This window comes from Oncorhynchus nerka, linkage group LG15 (assembly GCF_034236695.1).
Source record: "Oncorhynchus nerka isolate Pitt River linkage group LG15, Oner_Uvic_2.0, whole genome shotgun sequence".
Classification (NCBI taxonomy): domain Eukaryota; kingdom Metazoa; phylum Chordata; class Actinopteri; order Salmoniformes; family Salmonidae; genus Oncorhynchus; species Oncorhynchus nerka.
In genome coordinates, this window is record NC_088410.1 from 67,568,382 (window position 1) to 67,585,833 (window position 17,452).

Here is a 17,452-nt window from a genome sequence, read left to right on the forward strand (position 1 = left end):
AGGTACTAGAAGTAATGAAAGTACAGATTTGTTTTATTATAAACAGACCAAGAGACAATGACACAAATAAACAAGATGTAGAGGAGGATGTAGTTCTTCGCATAATTAACACCCCCCAGGTCTTGATACAGTGGTATCTCCCCGTTGGTGGCTTCTGGCTTCCTGTTTGAAAGAAATATATGACCTTATGTGTTTTGATCATATTGTATGACTACAGTACACGATAGAGGTGAACTTTGAGCTTTGAAAGCCATTTAATCTATTAGAACTAAGGCCGTACAGTAAGTGTACGTTGGTGTTTGTAACTGGAAAAAAAGAAGCCTTGTGAGCAAAATCGTAGCCTAAAATCGTTGAACCCTTTCCAGAAGAAATCACAGAATGGCTGATTTTGCCCTTGCAAGCTGATAGTAAATGTGACATTCAGGAAGGAGGAGAGGAATTTATAGAGGAGGAAGTAGCTCTATCAAGACCAATGGGGGAGAAGAGTGTTTTCCCTATTTGAAGTGCTGTGATAATTACGTTATGGTTGTCTTACTCAGCTTAGTCGAATGCATTATAATGCCGCTTTCAAAATAACTCGGAACTCAGAAATCTCAGACTTCCGACTTCAGTGCGTTCAAGACGACTGGGAAAAATATTTTTGAACAGTCATCCAACTCGGAATTCCAAGTAGGGAGCTCGGGCCTCTTTCTAGAGCTCTGACTTCTGGACCTGAAGATTACTGTCGTCATGATTTGACATTGAGTTCCCCAGTTTTCTTGAATGCAACATTAATCCCTCTGAATAAGAGCCCCTCCTAAACTACCAAAATGTAATAAAGGTCAATGATTCCAGAGGTGTGGGAGGAGTGTGGTGACCCTGGCCAGTAGGGCCTGGTAGGTCTGTCCAAACAGGCGGTTCAAGACAGTGTAGAGCACAGGGTTATTACAGCTGCTGAGTCAGGCAAGGTTGGCACAGAACATGTGGAGCACCTTGGAGGGTGCGGTTCAGCAATGTTTAGCAGACAAAACAGCATACGAAACACTGGAAGATAACTCACCATTGTCCCCTGAAGAGGTGGTGGAGGAGGAGGGGGCAGTGATAGGGGCAGGAGCAGCAAAGTGGAGCGCAGGGCTAAGGGCAGGGGGGGCTCCTGTCCCCCTGCTAGGTGAGCTGAATGTGAAGTTAAAGCAGACCCCCAGGTGGAGTGGGAGGACTGGGTTTCCCAGGGTTCCCCTTCACCTCTCCACCCTTGTATTGGGGTAGTTCCCCCTGGCTGTTCAACTCACAGCTCTGGAAGGTGGCCACCCCTCTCCCGACGCCACTGCCCCTCTCCATCCCTGGTTCTGATGAGGTCGGCTTCCTTCGTGATAAGCGTCAGCTAAGCGTCAGCTGACCGGTGCCCTTGCTGCCACCCTGACCCGCCTGTAGATGAGCAGGAATAAAAGCACCACGCAGCCCAGGCCGATGAAGAAGTAGAAGAAGTGCAGCACGGTGGTGTAAGGGCGCCTCCTGGTGCGGTGGAAACTGCAGGTGCACACCTGCAGGGAAGAAACACGTAAATGGGCCAAGGCTGGCCCGGCCCAGGAGGAGGGCAAGGCCCCACCTAGCGAACACCCACTCAAAGACTTACCGCCTCGCCACCAGCAGGTAGCGGCTTGCCTTGATCAGATACAGTGTGATGATGGAGACGGAGTTGGAGAGGAAGAGGAGGTGGCCGAAGACGCCGCCCCTCCAGCGGAGGTGTAGGTAGGAGTCAACACAGGCAGGGTGCAGTACAGTTGGTCCGCCAGGCCCAGGTTCACAATCAGCGAGTTGAAACGAGTCCGCAGCCGGACAGAATGGTCATCACGTTCCCCACCGTCCCAACTATGGTCACAGCCGAACTCCACAGCACGCCAAAGCAGCGGAAGGCCTCAAACGAGAAGTGGTGGCAGGAGAAGGAGCCATTCCCCATGTCACCTGTGATGTTCTTCAGCATCCTGGGAGGAGAGTGATAAGATAAACTTTATTGTTCCCCAGGGGGAAATTGAATTGGAAAGACAATGATATAAATGATGTAAAAATGCATCACGTCATTTATACATACACAGAGAAAGAATGTAAATTCCAAAATCAGCTGTCAGTCAAATAATAGCAGGTTAGATGAGTCGGGATGTCAGAGAGGGATGCTACAGGTGCAGGTTTCTGGGCTAAACTTCTAGACCATTTCCCCTTTGGCAAAAAAAACTGTCAGCTTGTTGAAATCAGTTGGCGACCCATTATTGTTCTCTGTCATATGTTCCATGATGTCATGTTTTAGAACCAACCTAGACTTTGGCGGCTGTTTTTGTTGTTTCTGCACCTCTGTGTTTCCAGTAAATTAATTAATGTCATTTGACTTTCTGTTCATATCAGATAAGTCAAAAATACAATTCTTTATTCTTCCTCTTGCCCAATAAGGCACCAAGTAGATATGCTGCAGCACGTCTTTCAAACCAATTCAACATGCATTAAGTGCTCGAAGACTACAAGTGTACTGTATGCTACCTCATTGTCGTAAATGTGACCAAAAATATCTTTCTACTGTTGCGAACAGAAGCAATACCTTTGAATGAATGATGTGTAAAAAAACAAACATATCTTATATATTTGTATTCTACAAATAGATCAAATTGAGGGGTCAAATGCCCCCTCAGTTTCAATGGACCCTGGTTGCTGCATTATTTGTACTTTGTGGTTTTCATATAAGCCCTTTTGGGCTTCCAACCTGTTTTTACCAGGGGTTTTTTCATCTAACACTAGGATTGTACAGCAGACTTAATATTCTATTGTGCTGCCTTTGACCAATAACCATACATTTTCATTCCTTGAAATGAACAGTTTAAACCATACTAGAAATGTACATGTCAGACAGTTATGTTAGATGTCAACTGTATACTAGAGTACAGGAAAGTACATTTCAATTTATAGTAGATATTTCTATGTGGTGGATCATTAACTCACATTACAGAAGTTGCTCTGAAACTGAGAGCATTAACTCCCACAGGTAGTGTTCTTAACACAGGACTATTACAATCAAACAGAGTATCACCAGAAATAACAGAATAAAACTTGGGTGGTTACTGATCCTGAAGTTTATTTCTCACCTCAGTTCTGAAGTTTGTCATGGAGTCTTTGTCTCTCTGTGCATGATCTTGTTCTTTGGTTCTTCTATGTGTCGTGGTTGTTCTGTTTCTCTGTCACACAGTCTTTTCATAGTTTGTCTGTCACTCAACTGGTTCCTTCTCTCTTTAAACTCTTGAGCTTCCTCTAATCTTATCATTGGTAAACCCCAGTGACATCATACGTGCTGCATAGCAGTGTGTTTTCTGTCCTGTGACGCATCTGTTACTCAATTATGGTCCGTTCCGAGTTTTCACAGCACAGAATCTCTGTGTCAGTTTACTACTATATATCTATTTTTGTTCAAATTCATTTGGAGTCAAAGCTCACTCTGCCCTGGTCAGACATAATAACTTAACAATCAGTATACAATAGCATTTCTATGAACATACTGTACAGCATCACCACCCCAGTCATTTTGTAATAATTTATTCATCTACACAACGTTTTTTTTTACAATAAGGAAGCTCTTTTGCTCACATCGATAAAACAGTCTACATTTACAGTAATGATTCAATTACAGTTCTCCTAAATAACATTTAATATATTTATACACATATCATTTATTTATTGCAATAAACAAGTCGTTAGCAGGAGTGCTGAAAGTATTGCTACAATTTCCCAGTCTTTTACCCTTCTTATACTGTATGAGAAACAGTTTGGTGACTTTACAGTGACACCAGGCTCCAACCCAAGCCTGCTCATTTGTATGGGTTAGGGTGAGGTTAGGTACAGAATACAGACACATGAGGCAGAGCAGGACAACAGTCTCCTCTTAAAGTGAAAATATATCATTAATTGCAATACTCTGGAGCTAATATTGCATATTATACTACTATACATCACATCGCTGCTTGTGATAAGCATATGAGAGAAAAACAGATACGGGTTCATGGTCCTTATTCATTTCCCCTCTGTTAACTGTAACCCCTTTGACATCGTTTTTAACTTCAAAACATCTTCCATTAGTGTCTCTCTCTCTCTCTCTCTCACGCCACACTCAGCTGACAGAATATTGGAGGTCAGGGAGCATCCCGGGAAGGGAAATCCCACTTCCATTGTGTTCTCAGTGGAAGAGCCTGCCGCCATCAGATATCTCTAAGGCTTCCCCTGTTGTTCACAGTGTAGAAACAATGAATTTAAGACACACATACCACACTGTGTTGGGACTGTACAGTCATCCTAAAGTTTCCGGTAAAGGTTCGGAAATTAGCAGTCTTGTTAAGTCGCTTTCAGTTTGAATGAAAGTGGTCACCATTGAGGCATAATGCCCTTGATCGGTCTCTATCTATATCCAGAATATACACACGCACAATCACAGAAAGACACACACAGACACAATAATTAGACAACAGCCATACAAATGAATAAGGTAAGGGCAGAAACTGGAGGAATGCTCAAACGAACCAATTGACTCCTTGTAACAGTTCCAAATTGGCCAGTCTCTTAAGAGGGACTCACATACATTCACATACACTACATACACACAGCACAAACACACATACACACGCACACTCACAAAGTTTTACACTCATCATTTTCTGCTGATACTCTGTTCTTTATTTTACTCTTACTATTATCTATCCTCATGCCTAGTCACTATAGCCTGCCTTCATGTACATACAGTGCATTCGGAAAGTATTCAGACCCCTTGGCTTTTTCCACAGTTTGTTAGGTTACAGGCTTATTCTCAAAACGGATTAAATCGTTTTTGTTTCTGCACACAATACCCAATAATGTCAAATCAAAAACAGGCTTTGAACCCCCCCCCAGGAAATATCACATTTACATAAGTATTCAGACCTTTTATTCAACACCTTTGGCAGCGATTACAGCCTCGAGTCTTGGGTATGTCGCTACAAGCTTGGCACACCTGTATTTGGGGGGTTTCTCCCATTCTTCTCTGCAGATCCTCTCAAGCTCTGTCAGGTTGAATGGGGAGCATTGCTGCACAGCTATTTTCAGGTCTCTCCAGAGATGTTTGATCGGGTTCAATTCCAGGCTCTGGCTGGGCCATTCAAGGACATTCAGAGACTTGTCCCGAAGCCACTCCTGCACTGTCTTGGCTGTGTGCTTAGGGTCATTGTCCTGTTCAAAGGTGAACCTTTGCACGAGTTTGAGGTCCTGGGTGCTCTGGAGCAGGTTTTCATCAAGGATCTCTCTGTACTTTTCTCCATTTGTCTTTCCCTCAATCCCGACTATTCTCCCAGTCCCTGCTGCTGAAAAACATCCTCACAGCATGATGCTGCCACCACCATGCTTCACCCTAGTTTTTTTCCAGACGGGACACTTGGCATTCAGGCCAAAGAGTTCAGTAAAGGTTTCATCAGACCAGAGAATCTTGTTTCTCATGGTCTGAGAGTCCTTTAGGTTCCTTTTGGCAAACTCCAAGCAGGCTGTCATGTGCCTTTTACTGAGGAGTGGCTTCCATTTGATGACTCTACCATGAAGGCCTGATTGGTGGAGTGCTGCAGGGATGGTTGTCCTTCAGGAAGGTTCTCCCATCTCCATAGAGGAACTCTGGATCTCTGTCAGAGTGACCATCGGGATCTTGGTTACGTCCTTGACCAAGGACCTTTTCCGCCAGGTTGCTCAGTTTGGCCTGGCGGCCAGTTCTTTTTAAAATCTTTTTGAAATATATATTATTTTTTTTTACTTTTACCCCTTTTTTTTCTCCCCAATTTCATGGTACCCAATTGGTAGTTACAGTCTTGTCTCATCTCTGCAACTCCCGTACGGATACGGGAGAGGCGAAGGTCGAGAGCCATGCGTCCTCCGAAACACGACCCAACCAAGCCGCACTGCCTCTTGACACAATGCCCACTTAACCTGGAAGCCAGCCACACCAATGTGTCGGAGGAAACACCTTACACATGGCGACCGTGCCAGCGTGCATGCGCCTGGGGCGGCCAGCTCTAGGAAGAGTCTTGGTGGTTCCAAACTTTTTCCATTTAAGAATGATGGAAGCCACTGTGTTGTTGGAGACCTTCAATGCTGCGTAAATGTTTTGTTACCCTTCCCCAGATAGGTGCCTTGACATAATCCTGTCTGGGTGCTCTACGGACAATTCCTTCGACCTCGTGGCTTGATTTTTGCTCTGACATGCACTGTCAACTGTAGGACCTTATATAGACAGGTGTGTGCCTTTCCAAATCATATCCAATCAATTGCATTTACCACAGCTGGACTCAAATCACCTTGTAGAAACATCTCAAGGATGATCAATGGAAACAAGATGCACCTGAGCTCAATTCCGAGCCTCATAGCATAGGGTCTGAATGCGTATGTACAGGTGAAGTCTGAAGTTTTTTGAAACCACTCCACAAATTTCTTGTAAACAAATTATAATTTGTAGGACATCTACTTTGTGCATGACATAAGTCATTTTTCCAACAATTGTTTACAGACAGATTATTTCACTTATCATTCACTGTATCATAAATCCAGTGGGTCAGAAGTACAGTACATACAGTCGTGACCAAAATCTTTGAGAATGACACAAATATTAATTTTCACAAAGTCTGCTGCCTCAGCTCGTATGATGGCAATTTGCATATACTCCAGAATGTTAGGAATAGTGATCAGATGAATTGCAAAGTCCCTCTTTGCCATGCAAATGAACTGAATCCCCAAAAAACATTTCCACTGCATTTCAGCCCTGCCACAAAAGGACCAGCTAACAACATGTCAGTGATTATCTCGTTAACACAGGTGTGAGTGGTGACGAGGACAAGGCTGGAGATCACTCTATCGTGCTGATTGAGTTTGAATAACAGACTGGAAGCTTAAAAAGGATGGTGGTGGTGCTATGAATCATTGTTCTTCCTCTGTCAACCATGGTTACCTGCAAGGAAACACGTGCCGTCATCATTGCTTTGCACAAGAAGGGCTTCACAGGCAAGGATATTGCTGCCAGTAAGATTGCACCTAAATCAACCATTTATTGGATCATCAAGAACTTCAAGGAGAGCGATTCAATTGTTGTGAAGAAGGCTTCAGGGTGCCCAAGAAAGTCCACCAAGCGCCAGGACCGTCTCCTAAAGTTGATTCAGCTGCGGGATCGGGGCACCACCAGTACAGAGCTTGCTCAGGAATGGCAGCAAGCAGGTGTGAGTGCATCTGCACGCACAGTGAGGCGAAGAATTTTGGAGGATGGCCTGGTGTCAAGAAGGGCAACAAAAAAGTTCTCTCCAGGAAAAACATCAGGGACAGACTGATATTCTGCAAAAGGTACAGGGATTGGACTGCTGAGGACTGGGGTAAAGTTATTTTCTCTGATGAATCCCCTTTCCGATTGTTTGGGGCAACCGGAAAAAAGCTTGTCTGGAGAAGACAAGGTGATCGCTACCATCAGTCCTGTGTCATGCCAACAGTAAAGCATCCTGAGACCATTCATGTGTGGGATTGCTTCTCAGCCAAGGGAGTGGGCTCACTCACAATTTTGCCTAAGAACACAGTCATGAATAAAGAATGGTACCAACACATCCTCCGAGAGCAACTTCTCCCAACCATCCAGTAACAGTTTGGTGACGAACAATGCCTTTTCCAGCATGATGGAGCACCTTGCCATAAGGCAAAAGTGATAACTAAGTGGGTCGTGGAACAAAACATTGATATTTTGGGTCCATGACCAGGAAACTCCCCAGACCTTAATCCCATTGAGAACTTGTGGTCAATCTTCAACAGGCGGGTGGACAAACAAAAACCCACCAATTCTGACAAACTCAAAGCATTGATTATGCAAGAATGGGCTGCCATCAGCCAGGATATGGCCTAGAAGTTAATTGACAGCATGCCAGTGCTGATTGCAGAGGTCTTGAAAAAGAAGGGTCAACACTGAAAATATTGACTATTTGCATCAACTTCATGTAATTGTCAATAAAAGCCTTTGACACTTATGAAATGCTTGTAATTATACTTCAGTATTCCATAGTAACATCTGACAAAAATATCTAAAGACACTGAAGCAGCAAACTTTGTGGAAATGAATGTTTGTGTCATTCTCAAAACTTTTGGCCACGACTGTAAACTAAGTTGACTGTGCCTTTAAACAGCTTGAAAAATGAGTCCTATATCGACATAACCTGAAAGGCCGCTCAGCAAGGAAGAAGCCACTGCTTCAAAACCACCATTAAAAAAAACAGACTACGGTTTGCAGCTGCACAAGGGGACAAAGATCGTACTCTTTGGAGAAATGTCATCTGGTCTGATGAAACCAAAATAGAACGATTTGGCCATAATGACCATTGTTATGTTTGGAGGAACAAGGGGGAGCTTGCAAGCCGAAGAACACCATCCCAACCGTGAATTACGGGGGTGGCAGCATTATGTTGTGGGGGTGCTTTGCTGCAGGAGGGACTGGTGCACTTCACAAAATAGATGGCATCATGAGGAAGTAAAATTATGTGTATATATTGAAGCAACATCTCAAGACATCAGTTAAAGCTTGGTCACAAATTAGTCTTCCAAATGGACAATGACCCCAAGCATACTTCCAAAGTTTTGGCAAAATGGCTTAAGGACAACAAAACCATGGTATTGGAGTGGCCATCACAAAGCCCTGACCTCATCCTATGAAACATTTGTGGGCAGAACTGAAAAAGTGTGTGCGAGCCAGGAGGCCTACAAACCTGTCTTAGTTACACCAACTCTGTCAGGAGGAATGGGCCAGAATTCAGCCAACTTATTGTGGGAAGCTTGTGGAAGGCTACCTGAGAAATTTGACCCAAGTTAAACAATTTAAAGGCAGTGCTACCAAATACTAATCGAGTGTATGTAAACTTCTGACCCACTGAGGATATGATGAAAGAAATAAAAGTTGAAATAAATCATTCTCTCTACTATTATTCTGACATTTCACATTCTTAAAATAAAGTAGTGATCCTAACTGACCTAAGGCGGGGAATATTTACTAGGATTAAATTTCAGGAATTGTGAAAAACTGAGTTTAAATGTATTTGGCTAAGGTGTATGTAAACTTTTGACTTCAACTGTAAATAAGGCATTTCAGTTTTTTATTTGTAATACAATTGAAATTTCAAAAAAAAAAAAAAAATTTTTTGCTTTGTCATTAATGGAGTATTTTATGTAAATTGATGAGGATTTTTTTATTTGATCAATTTTAGAATAAGGCTGTAACGTAACAACATGTGGAATAAGTGATGGGGTCTGAATGCTTTCTGAATGCACTGTATCTACCTCAAATACCTCGTACCTCTGCATATTGATCTGGTACTTACTGTATTAATTATTGTGAATTTTTCTTCTTCTTTTGTTACTATTTTATTTTGAAACTCTGCATTGTTGGGAAGGTCTCGTACGCAAGCATTTCACGGTAAAGTCTACACAAGTTGTATTCGGCGCATGTGACAAATAAAATTGGATGTGATTTGATTCAGGCACATAACAATGTCCCACTTTCCCTTTCCCTCTGTCTTCTTATAGACAATAAGACTGAAAGTGGAGGTCTGCTAGGAAAACAACAGTTAAATGGTTTAAGTCCATTTTAACTTAATTCATTATTCAAATTTCTTATTGTGATTTCTTAAAAACATTTCCCTCAATCTTGATGCATTCACTACACATTTCTCCATTGAATCACAGTGGGGTTTAGAAGCCTTCTTTCTTTCTCTCTCTCTCTCTCTCTCTCTCTCTCTCTCTCTCTCTCTCTCTCTCTCTCTCTCTCTCTCTCTCTCTCTCACCTGATCTGACAACAGAGGATATATAGACTAACATCTATCATCCACAACACTAGAACATATATCTAGTACCTGGAAACATACAGTACCTTGTGCCTTGATCTGCAGAGCAGGCACCTAATCTAGAACCTGGAACTACAGAGTGGGGTAGGTAGGTACTGCACTTTGATTATTGAACACCCCAACAGGGGTTTGGTTATTGAACACCCCAACAGGGGTTTGCAGTAATGCACTATTGGTTCTACTGTACTATGAATGATGAAACATTACTAAGAGCAGAGGCAGCTACTGTGTCTAACCTAGTGTGCTTTTTATTTATATTATGGACTTATATAGCAGATGGCTTTGGGTGGGTGAGCACTGAACCAAAACTACAGAGATGTGCTGGAAACAGGAAACAGAACAGAGCTCAGTTTACTGAGTCAGCCATAGTTTGTATAGTTTGACCTATACATTTTTTTTGCTATACGTATCTCAGAGTCAACTAAATGTGGGAGGAGGATTGAAGGAGGGAGAGCATGTACAGAAAGTCCATCTGAGTCTGTCATGCATCCTTCCTCTTTAAAACGACTGCAAGCCGTCAATCCTTTGCTTTGGAAGTTGTCGAATGAAGAAAGGTGGAGAGGGACAGGCATAGTCTTTCCTCCGTCAAATGTTTCAGTTTTAACATCTGTTGATTATCTATCAATGGTTTTCCCTGTTTACTTCACAGTGTGCTTCTTCCTGATTGGCCCCCGTCCCACCACCGTCAATAAGGGGAGAAGAGGATGGGCCCATGGGTGGTGCGCATAGGCCCAGGGGCGGGCCGTAGGAGGCTGAGGTGCGTGCCCTGTAGTGTGCTCTGTAGGAGGTGGTGGTGGGGGTGGTAGTTCTGAGGGTGAGAAATAGGACGAGGGGCACGCAGCTGAGCCAGCTGATTTGAGGAGGCAGCGGCTGCCATCGCCGCAGCAACAGCCAGGGGGTTGGGAAACAGTCCATGGCCCAGAGTTTTTGGAAGGTCCTTAGAGAAGGTCAAAGAAGACTGTGAGATCCAGAGAGAGAAACAGTGTAAAGGTCAGAATGAGAAATGAGAAAGAAGAGGCAGAGAAAGGGTATGCTGTCTATTTGGCAATCCAGAGCTAAATTACTTAATTATGAATGAATGATTAAAGGCATTGAAAGTATTGCTATAGCCTACAAAAAGAATTGGATCATTACCACAAAGTCTGTGCGCTTCTTGTGCCGGCTGAGGAGGGGATTTGGCTTCCCAGCGACTCCATCCCGATGCCTTCGACTGGATATATGCTGGAGAACAAGAGAAGATGAAAAGTATAGGTGTAAAGTTGCCTCTAGATGCTGAACTGTAGTCAGTTTAGCATTTTCTCCACTAATTGTTAAGTTTTGGATTTGGGAAGGGGCAGCTGATCCTAGATCTGTACCTAGGGGAAACTTCACTCTGGAGCAGTGGTCATGGTGGTCACTCACTCACCTGTTTGAGCTGCAGCTCAGAATTCACCCTCACGTTGCAGATCTCACAGTGGAAGGTGCGTTCCTGAGTGTTGGGGTCCGAGGGCAGCCCCCCTGCCTGCTCGGGGCTGGGGTTAGGGCCCAGCCGAGGGTACGCCTTGATGGGGCCCAGCCCACTCCTTGCCTCCAGGATGGTTTTGTGTTTGGTACCTGTCACCCATGGAGAGAGTGCTTTGTTTGTACATTTTGTAAGTTAATATCCTATAGATGCCATCGGAGAGTAGTCTAATTCAGGCTCACATTTCATGATGTTCTTGTTAATATCAAAACGTTGATATTTTATGTATTTTTTGTACTATTAAGAAATTAGGGGACTGAATGATTGTAATATGGAATAAGCTACCCTGACCTTTGAACTATTTAGGCCAAAAATTAGATTTCACACCTGCCGACAAAGGACAGGAGCGTTCAGCCGCACTAGGTCACCCAGCAGCCAGGTGAGAATTTAGTTATTTTATGTGTGTTCTTTTTAAGGTCGCATATTTGTATTTGTATGTTCCCTAAACCATAATTTGTTTGTGGCTATCATTGTAATTAACCTAGTCCCCAGGTTATTTGGGGTGAACAAGATCACATTGTAATTGGCCATAATAAGGCCGAAGTATATTGAGTCAGAAAGTGTGGTGACATTGACTCGCCACTAGAGAGGTGTAGTGACACAGCCAAAAATGTTCAGGATTATTCAGCAGTTTTGGTAGCCAATATCCTCCTCTATTCTATCTGGTCATGGAGCACAAAACCATTCCCCCCATTCCTATTGTTCACTGTCATTTCACATTCAGTCCCTGTTCACCCCCTTTTGTCTCTTAAAACAAATTAACATCTCTTCTTTCTCAGTCCAGTTAAAAACTTCTTTTCACCCAATTCTACTCTCCTTTTCTCTCTTCATCCTCCCCCCTGCTATACGGTTTCTTTCCTGATGTACACGACAAGACCAAAAGTATGTGGACACCTGCTCATCGAACATCTCATTCCAAAATCATGGGCATTAATATGGAGTTGGTCCCCCCTTTGCTACCATAACAGCCTTCACTCTTCTGGGAAGGCTTTCCACTAGATGTTGGAAGATTGCGTGGGACTTAAATCCATTCAGACACAAGAGCATTAGTGCGGTCGGGCACTGATGTTGGGCGATTAGGCCTGGCTCGTAGTCAGCGTTCCAATTCATCCCAAAGGTTTTCAATGGGGTTGAGATCAGGGCTCTATGCAGGCTAGTCAAGTTCTACCACACCAATCTCGACAAACCATTTCTGTATGGACCTCACTTTGTGCACAGAGGCATTGTCATGCTGAAACAGGAAAGGGCCTTCCTCAAACTGTTTCCCCAAAGTTGGAAGCACAGATTCGTCTAGAATGTCATGTCATTGTATGATGTAGCATTAAGATTTCCCTTCACTCAAACTAAGGGGCCTAGCCCGAAACATAAAAAACTGCCCTAGACCATTATTTCTCCTCCGCCAAACTTTACAGTTGGCACTATGCATTGGGGCAGGTAGCGTTCTCCTGGCATCCGCCAAACCCAGATTTATCCGTCGGATTGCCAGATGGAGAAGTGTGATTCATCACTCCAGAGAACACGTTTCCACTGCTCCAGAGTCCAATTGTGGCGAGCTTAATACCACTCCAGCCGACACTTGGCATTGCGCATGGTGATCTTAGGCTTGTGTGTGGCTGCTCGGCCAAGGAAACCCATTTCATGAAGCTCCCGACATACAGTTATTGTGCTGACGTTGTTTCCAGAGGCCGTTTGGAAGCTGATAATGAGTGTTACAACCGAGAACAGGTGATTTTTTACTCGTTACACAGTTCAATGCTCGGCTGTCCCATTCTATGAGCTTGTGTAGTCTACCACTTTACGGCTGAGCCGTTGTTGCTCCTAGCCTTTTCCACTTCACAATAACAGCACTTACAGATGTACGGGGCAGCTCTAGCAGGGCAGAAATTTTACGAACTGACTTGTTGGAAAGGTGGCATCCTAATGATGGTGCCACATTGAAAGTCACTGAGCACTTCAGTACAAGTCATTATACTGCCAACGTTAGTCTGACTGCATGCTCGATGTTATACACCTGTCAGCAACGGGTACGGCTGAAATAGCTGAATCCACTAATTTGAAAGTGTGTCCACATACTTCTGTATATATAGAGTATACGCCCATCACCAGAACATGGTTATATTTCAAAAACGAGTTTTGATGTCTCACTTTGGGATATGCCTGGGCCTGTCAACAGACTCAAATGAACCAATCACACACCATCTGTTGGAGACAGACAGGTCAAGTGGTGAATGAGATGAGCCCCTCTCCTCCATAAAGGGAGCCACCGCCCGCCAACTGGTCATCTTCCACTAATCCAATTGTTGCTTATGGACAGAAAAGAGCAGAGGCTCTGAGCTGTCCGATCAGGTCCATTGTCTACTTGTAAACTGGTCATTCTCGCCACTCTTCCTTGCGGAAGTGATTGAAGTCACAATAAGCTCTCTTCAGCTTGACTAAATTCCTGGTTTCCTACTTAATGTTCTCAGAACGTGTGTTTTACACTGCCAAACGTAGAACTTCAGCTCCTGTTGATAGTTGAGTACCGACCGAAAGGTTTTCGTTTCGAGTAGAATTCCGCCTAGCTAGCTCCACATGGCTAGTTATCGAGGTTCGGTTAGCCCTCGTCGCAAGGCTTCGGCTGCCTAAGTTAGCACACACTAGCCTTTTAGCTAAATTGGCTAACTAGTTGCAAAGCTAGCTAACCACACAAAGGGCTTGTTCCCGCCACAAGGCTTAAGCTAACCTGGTTACCTAGCTGCAAAGCAAGCTAACCACCCTAAGAAAGGGCTAGCTCTCGTCCCAACGCTTAAGCTAACCTGGCTAGCTTGCTAAAAGGGCTGCCAACCACACCAGCATTACAACCTGCAACACAGTACTATTGCTATCACTTTTCTCTCATCTAGTTCAAACCTACACTTGTTGGTATTAACTAGAAACACCTACCCAAAGTCTTAACTGCCACACGGGGCTAGCTACAGCTTGCCTTAGCAGGTGTAGCTGCTAGCTAGCTAACACACCACTATCCTCACGGCTGTAGTGTTCCCACACATCCCAGCTAGCTTTAGTCTCTACTAGCTAGCTATCGCCTAACTAAAGGCCAGAGCTTACACGTTGTTTTTACAACAAGCGGCTCAACCCCCACTACTGACCAACCCCCACTACTGACCCCAGCTTGGGCGAGGTTATGGATAGCCTCGATTCCCTCCCCTCACTGTCTGACTGGAGCTGATGAATTCCTTTTGGAGTATGGCCTCCCCAACGTTTGCAAGTGAGCTGTGGCCAGACTTGAAATAGACGGGCAAGCTCCTTTGTGGGGCTTATATGATGGGAAAAGACTCCCATCCAGCATATCCCCCTCTAAGCAGCTCATTCCCGCAGTCACAAATGGCCTCAGAGAGATAATGGGATAAGCCCCTTACCAGCAATATCCTGGCTAGGGGCTTCCCGAGCAATGACAATCTGGAAGAATCTGGGTTTTGCAACCTTCTCATGGTGGATCCGTCACTGGCTGACCATCTCCACCCCACACGAGGCGCTGCTAGCAGTACGGGCACTTCCCTCCCTGGACTGAACGTTTTTCTGCCTCCATTTTCCATAGGAAGTACAAAGCCTCGGCCTTATCAATCACAGCACTTAACATGACCACTTTATTGTTGGCTTACCAGGCAAAGTTACTGGAGGATTGGAGGAAGCGACTGAATTCGGGGACCCTGAATCAGGACGGTTGGGATGAGATACAGTACTATGCATGATTATGGATCTAAACCTACGGGCCTCACGTGATGCCATCCAAGGCTGTGGTCGCGCCAGGAGCCTAGTGGTGGTGGGAGAAAGGGCACTTGACTTGTCCAGCTTAACAGGCAAAGAAAAAGCTGACCTCCTGTATGCCCCTGTGACACGCAAGGAGTTGTTCACCCAAACAGTTGCCTCCATGTGGCAGAAGTGTGACATGCGAAAGAAAAGAAGGTGAAGCCAACTTCTGTCTGCCCTGCAAACCTGGGCCCCTGTGCATGTTTGATGTGACATTGATGGAATATTCTCCCAACCCTAAGAACTGGAAATAGGAATGTTCTTGAAACATTCCCACGAAACTGGTCTATAACATTAATATTGTATAATCTGAGAACCTTTTAACGATGTTCTAGATAAGTTCTGCTTGACGTTGTTCACCAAAACATGCTAAAAACGTTTTCAGAATGCTAGAATGGTCTAACTAACAGAGAACTGGACACTCAAACACTAAGGGAAAATTACATTTGTACATACGCTCTTATCCAGAGCGACTTACAGTAGTGAGTGCATACATTTCATACTGATCCCCCTTGGGAATCAAACCCACAACCCTGGCATTGCAAGCACCGTGCTCTACCAAGTGAACATTACGGGTAACATTATAAAAATGTTTTCTCTCCCTAGAATTGTTAGCTGGGCTCACACTTCTACAAATGTGGAATCTCCCCAGTGTGTTTACATAACATAGGGAAAGCCCAAATGACTACATGTGTAACTAGTTATTTGACTCTGTATACATAAAGTTTTATGAACTGTTCATCCTTAAACATAACAGCCATATTCTGGTAAGCTGGCAGTTTTATGAGGCAATTTCAGAGATCAGGGTGTTTAGAAGACACATAAAATGTTGTGTTTGTAAACGCTCAAGTATCACTTTGTGTGGCTAAATTTGAGCATGCTGAAAATATAGAATTTCCTACAGGAATACTGTCGGGATAATCTGTTTCACAATAGTGAAAACAGTTTTCCCTCCGAGATGGCAATATCTATCTAGGCCAGAACTCTCAATGACAAAAATATTACACATTGCGTTATCAGTTCTCTTGATGGAATGAGCCTTACCTTTATTGTGCGCCTCTAGCTGAGAGAGGGAGTTAACGGCCACTTTGCATAGTGAGCAGTAGAGCATCTTCTTGGCTTTGTCCTCCTCAGACTCCCCTGAAGAGGGGCTGGGGGCTGGGGATGCGGTGTCAGGGCGGCCCACCATGGGGGTGTCCACCTGAGGGGGACCAAGGGCCGGGGAGGGGGTGGAGGTGGTAGACATGGGCGTACTCAGAGGGGGCAGGAGTGGGCACACAGGGAACTGCATGGGGGTGTCTGGGGTGTCTGGCACAGACATGGGGCTGGGTGTCATGGGTGAGCTGTTTGAATGTGGGTGGGAATCACCTGTGAACAGAACAGATAGTAATAGTAAATGGAACGTTTTCAACCATATTATGTAGATCACACCAGATAATAATATGACGAGGACGATAATGGTGGTCCTGCTCCTGCAGCACCAGTATAGTAGTTTGTCTGACCCTACTGGGTCAGAACTCTGCCCCAGGGGGCCACACATCTGTCTCCCCCATCTGAGTGAGTCAGGGTAGGGGGAGACACATGGGTCATGTCAGGTTATTCAGGTTGGAGAGAGTGAAAAGAAGGTCAGTAGTACAGCACAGTACTTTTAATGTTACTCTAGGTTAACCACTGTGTGTAGCACAGGGTCATCTGGCCTGCTATTTGAAGGAATGATGCCTGGGAACCTGATCCTTGTCATTTATGACAGAAGCGTCTCTTAGCATCCACCTGTGCATCCACAACACTCTATTCTGTTTCACGCCAGACTTCTGACTAAACAGCTGTCCCTGACTGAAACATCTGTGTGTGTGTTTCGGTTATGTCTCTGTGTGGGTTAACACACAGACAGACAGCCAGACAGACAGACAGACAGACAGACAGACAGACAGACAGACAGACAGACAGACAGACAGACAGACAGACAGACACATATACACACGCACACACAAACATACAAACGCACACACATGCACACATGTGCATGCGTGTGCGATATAGAGCACACGCACCCTGTTTGCTGGTGTCAGGGTCTGGGCTGGATGGTGAGGGGCCTGGTGGAGTGGGGGAAGCAGTGGGGGGAGCGGCCGGCTTGTCACCCTCCTTGGGGCGAGTCTTGGAGGTCTCGATGCCCTTTACCCTCCGAGCGTGCCGGTTCCCCTTATAGTGGGCCTCTGCCTGGCTCTGAGAATAGAGCAAGGGGGAGGAGATGGCATGATATTTCACATCATAATCCACA

General features: G+C 44.7%; 2 pseudogenes; both read right to left on the bottom strand.

The window, feature by feature from the left end:
- Positions 1-15: 15 nt before the first annotated feature.
- Positions 16-3,269, bottom strand: LOC115142328 (G-protein coupled receptor 84-like; annotated as a pseudogene).
- Positions 3,270-3,536: 267 nt separating this feature from the next.
- Positions 3,537-17,452, bottom strand: part of LOC115143714 (zinc finger protein 385A-like) — an 83,723-nt pseudogene continuing 69,807 nt past the window's right edge.